A 6,000-nucleotide genomic window follows, 5' to 3' on the forward strand; every position below is an offset into this window, starting at 1 on the left:
CCAGAACTCCTGTCAATTCTTCCTTGCCTTTAAGACTGTGTGGTATTTACACGGCAGAGAAAAACATTTATTGTATTAGGGAAGAGATGAAAATTTTTTATGAATACTGAGTATTTAAACACGAAAATAATACCTTTCCAAAAAAGCATGAAAATAAAAAGATTTCAAATTACTTTCAGTAGCAGATTTAAGAATTAAGTTTATTTGAAACCTAATTCTAAATAAGTTAAATTCTGTTTTTCTAAATTAATTTTGCTCCAATGCATGTTTCAGTGAAGGTTATTTTGTGAACAAGGAGAAAATATTTGCTCATATTGTAGGTAATTTTTATTTTTCCATTGAAAATGAAATTACCTCTAACAAATTACTGGGAATTCACATTAATCTACTCAACAAGTATTACTAAATATCTACAAAATACTCTATTAGCTACTGGGTTTCAAAAATGAATATTTTATAATTCAGTGTCTTTAAGTAGCTCACATTTTTAGAATTGTCTTCACAGAGGAAGATCAGCTTTCTGATTTTGTGTCTTTTGGAACAATATTATATTTCTTTGAATAAAATGTTATACCTAGTACAAAAATCATCCATTAACCCAGCTTTATAATAGTTAGCACCCTTCATCAAGGGACTTGTTTAGAATAAAATGTAATAAATATAAATTCCCTATTTTCTGCTCTCAGAATTACATTTTAGATTTATATTTTCTCTGTGTTAAGTCTGCTGTTGATAATATTGGTAACATCAGTAATGGTGTGACTCTACGATCATTTTTTTTTTTTTTTTGTAGCTACATTTTAAATTTTATTTTGAGGCAGGTTCTCACTAAATTGCTCAGGCTGGTCTAGAACTTGCTATCTTCCTGCTTTTAGAGACACTGAAATTATAGGCATGTGCCACTGCACCTGGTTGCAATCAATTAGAAATGCATAACTCTGCTTGATTCTAATTGTTTCTCTTCGGGAGAGAGGGGGAAACAAAAAAAGAAGAAGAAGAAGAAAGGAATTAGCCACAACTAATTGGCATGTTGTAATCATTCTAGTGTTCTTTTTTTCATTTGAAACCTAAGAATGGTATTGTAGCAGAAAGTGCTGTTTTTTTTTTTTTTTGCTTAAAACATCAGCTGGTGACTTCCAGAGGTAAATTGTTTCAATAACGCTTTTGACACACTTCTACAAAAGGACTGTGAGACATTTTACCTCTTTCTGTTGACAAACACAGCATGATCCTATACACATCACAAAAGTAACCTGCTTGGTCATTTGGGGCTAGGAGAACAACTGGCTCCACACAGGAAGCAACCACCTGTTCACTCTTTGGGGACATGAAGCAAAGTGGCTAGAGAGCATGAAGAAAAAGTTGGAATGACAAGATAATAAGAGCAAATTGGGCTTAGATAGCATGGTGCAATTATACTACCAACAGCTTGTCTTTCATTGCCAATAAGCAATGCTGGGTTAGAATATTTTCTGGATGAGCACTTATTTTATTTTTTCTTTTGCTGCTCTTCTCTTTACATTTTACTATTTTTCTGTTTTCATCTATCTTGCCATATATCATAAATATTCATTTCTTTAAAGCTCATAGGTGTATTAGCTGAGCTTTTGTTTGATTTTTGCTCTAGCAGGTTTTGATTTTTTCCCAGGGACAAAAAAAAATATATATCTCCCTGATCTCAAACTCTATGTACGATGTGCATTCATTTAGAGATGGTGAGGAAACTCAGATTTTATTTTAAATGTAATCTGTATTCTCATTTTGGTTCACCAGAAGCAACATTGTAAGGCAAAAGAGAACAACGCTTGGCAAATGAATACTGGTTTTGAAACATTGTGTTCTTTGCTTAGGTGGTATCAATATGCCAGGTGAATCACTATTATCTCACTCATTCACAGGAGCACAATTTGAAATAGTTAGGCAAAATCATCTGCCCTGCTGTCTTTGATTAATCAGCGGTAAATTACGTTAGAAGCACGTACTTTGATAATAGAGAATTATAAAGGGGAACCTACTTTTGGTATGAGACCAGTGATAACAATTGCCATTCATTGTCTGTCCTCTCAGCACATGACGATAGGAAAATGTATAAACTAAAAAGAACCTAAGAAGGTGACTGTGGCCTGAGCAATTGAGAGCCAGTAAGCCAACCCAGGGCCTGAACAGACAGCGCCAAAAGAAGAGTTCTCAGGGGCTTCACTCCATGCTGTAGAAAAGAACTATGGCTCCAAGAAGCTTTCCCGTTTGATTGGTTTTGTTTTCTTTTCAGAAAGAACAAAGAAGTTTGGTGTGATCAGAGTCTATTGGCCTAGAACAGGAGTCCCTGCCTCAACTACTCATACATATAAATTTGTGAAATTTACTTGTTCCTTGGGTCCTTAGTGAAATAACTATTTATTTGTAAAATAAAATATTTGTAAAAATTCAGGCATAGCTGCCTACAAGGATAGGTACGGGCTGACTTTGGGAAGAAAAATATAATTAGTCATATCTTTCCCTTGATTGTGTGTTTCTTTATCTCTCCCATTAATAAAAGAACCATATCCTTACTATGTCTCAAGTATCTACAAACTGGTACAATGAGAAACAAATTTGGTTCTTATCTATTTCTTTTTTAAAGTTTCATTTCTAGCATTTAAAAATACCAAGTCTTCTGCTTTACTTGGGAGATGTTCTGTATGGTTGAGATTCTTTGATCATTTGCCAAATTAATTTCTTCTTCTCCATAAACAATTAGAGTGATTGTATTATTCCCAATCATTTCTGAAGGCCCTAGATTACTCTATGATCTACCTTTAAATATGAATATGAACTTCCTTGACCAAAATGAATCAGTCCTATTGATTATATCAGCAAGCATTCTATTCTCAGTGCTGTTGGAGCTTGGAAGGGTGTAGATATCCTCTTTCTAAACTTCCTCATAAAATTTTAAGTTTCAGTGATGTGGACCTGGAAGATAAGAAATCAATGCTGTCTTCAGTAACAAAATATATAATTGCAATTTAATGAGTACCTTTGATAGATCACTAATTACTTTAATATGTCATTTAAGATTCAAAAGTGAAAGAGATGACAGTCGTGGAGGGATACCCCATGAGATTGCACTGTCTTGGGGAGAAAAATACAGTCCTATGAAGGAGACAGATTTGCTTTCCAATGTAATCCCATGCATTTTTGCTTTACTGTTTGAATGGATTTTATATGCATTTGAGTACATCTGTCTATCCATCAACCATATGTGAGGCAGAGACATCGCAGAATAAGAACACCAGACGGAAGTCAGGTGTGGAGGCCTACTTTTGTCACAGAGCTGTGTTCTTTAAGCTCTTTGTCTCATTTCCAATATAAATAAAACACATAGAAAGGGTTAAAATCTTTTGAAATTTAAGGCCTTTTTTTTTTTTACTTGGTCTGAGTCACATTACAAGTCTTATGAATATACATTATTGAAACAAACATCTACATTTTTCTAAATGATGAAAACCTTCTGACTCCCAATTTGAAATACATTGAGTGATGGTATCTCCCATCCACATTTTTCTCGTGTTATTTTAAGAGACAGAAAAGTAATTTAGTAAAGTGATTTGCATTTCTCAAAAGAAAAAAAAATGTACGATGACAAACTAGTGCTCGGGGGGGAAAAATAATATACCTCATAGTTCCCATTTGCTTCTTGTGGTTCCACTGAATAAACAGCTGTTATCTACAGCCTTCCTGAAGATTTTAAATTAGGCCCTTATTAAATTTTAGAACCTCATATTAGTGAAGGTGTAATGAAAAGATGTAAATCAGAAAATAAATATAAGTTTAGCCAAAAGCATATGTAGAGGAAGTATGAGTGGATTTTTTCATGAATACTCAGGATTCGCAAACAAAAAAATATATATATTTATTAAAAATTAATTTTAAATGAAAAAGTAACCCACTTACATCTTGAGGTGAGATTTTAATATCAACAATTTACACGCAGATCTTTCTGTTTGAGTATATGAAGGTATAACTGGAGTTAATTTCAGGAGTTCCTAGAGCTCAATATGAAATTCTCCTTTTTGATAGTGTCCTTAGCATTCCACACAGCTACAGTTGGACTTGTCCCAGGGAACCACTGTTGTATAACATCTCAAGGACTCTTACCTGAGATGACCAATGTCCTCAAGAGTTTTAGAACTAGCAAGTGTCAAGAAAAAAAAAAAAAAAAAGCGCTGCCAACATAGTCAGAAGAGCTGGTTAATGACCTTGATTCACTTTTTATAGCTAACAACTGGATATCAAGTTATCTAAGCAACTGTCTTAGAAACAGGAGATTCAAAGACATAAGATTCTTATGAAATCCTAATGATGCAACATATAAAAACTGAAAAACACAAAGTTAAAAAATGAATCATCGTGATTATGAAGGACATCTCTAGAAGCAACCTTCAAGTTATCTTTTCCTCTTTTTGTGGGACTTCATCTACTCTACCTACCCTTACCCCAAGCCTGGCTGGTTGAAGAATATATCCCTCATCATTGTATGTCCATATGGCACAACCTCTCAGAAAACACACAAAGACTGGATTTGAAACAAATGAAAGAATTTTATTTTGTCTATCCTTTCCCAGCCAGGGACACTTCTGCCAGAGCCCAAGTGGCCTTCTGATAGAAGTGTGCCGGGCTGTCTGTGGTTCCAATATTTAAGGAAGAAAAGCACATCTGATGGAATCTGTGAATTGCAAACAAGCAGGATTACAAGGGCTGAGAAAAGCAGTTAACAGAGCAGAGTCAGACACCATATCCTGGGTCCAAACACAGTTGTGGTTGTACATCCTGGGTTCCAGTACATTTGCAGGTGTATGAAGCACAGAAAAAATATTTTTTTAAAAAAATGCTTCTTAAAAAACATTTTATAGGGGCTGGGGATGTGGCTCAAGTGGTAGCGCGCTCGCCTGTCATGCGAGGGGCGCTGGGTTCGATCCTCAGCACCACATACAAATAAAATAAAGATGTTGTGTCCACCAAAAACTAAAAAATAAATATTAAAAAATTCTCCCTCTCTCTCTCTCTCTCTCTCTCTCTCTCTCTCTCTCTCTCTCTCCAAACAGTTTATAGAACAGTTTCACATGGGAACCATAGAGATGGAGTCACTATGGCTATACTTACTATTTTATTAATCTATATTTTCTAATGTATAACCTATAACTTTTATTGATTTACTCAGGCCATAACAAATTTATTTATTTATTTATTTAAAAATTCCTTCAGACTTATTTTTCTTTTTAAAGAGAGAGTGAGAGAGAGGGAGAGAGAGAGAGAATTTTAATATTTATTTTTTAGTTTTTGGCGGACACAACATCTTTCTTTGTATGTGGTGCTGAGGATCGAACCCGGGCCGCACGCATGCCAGGCACGCGCGCTACCGCTTGAGCCACATCCCCAGCCCCAGACTTATTTTTGAATTTCATTCTTATGTAGAAGAGAGCAAAAAGGAAGGAGGAAAGTTTGTTAGTTTGTTTTTTTTTTTTTTGAGTCAAAACTGGCAAGTAGATGTGAAAATGCACAATGCATAAATAGGAGGAAATAGAAGTGGGAAAGGGAGTGTGTCTTCTAAGCCAAAATTTATGATGCTACTACTTTGCTTATTTTGTTGAAGACTAGAGATTGGCAGAGTCTACTTCAGCAAAAGGATTATTATTTATTTACCTATCTACTTTTGTTAATGTTCTTTAGTTGTAAACATTTGGATTGATTATATTACTTGGTCTGTGAAGGAAATCATCATTGATCTGCTCAGTGCCCCCTTGATGAAGTATTTATGTGACACTTGCTCAGAGACATACAGCCACATGATGCTGTGGTTTGAATCTGAAGTATCCCCAAAGTGCGTGTGTAAAGACTTATTGCTAGTGTGGTGCTATTGGGAAATGTGCAAGCCCAAAGAGGTGAGGCAAGCTGGGACATGTTCAGGTCATGGGAGTGCAGTTGGGAGGAAATAGTGGGACCCTGGGACATGTTCAGGTCATG

Source organism: Callospermophilus lateralis, chromosome 16 (genome assembly GCF_048772815.1).
Source record: "Callospermophilus lateralis isolate mCalLat2 chromosome 16, mCalLat2.hap1, whole genome shotgun sequence".
NCBI lineage: Eukaryota > Metazoa > Chordata > Mammalia > Rodentia > Sciuridae > Callospermophilus > Callospermophilus lateralis.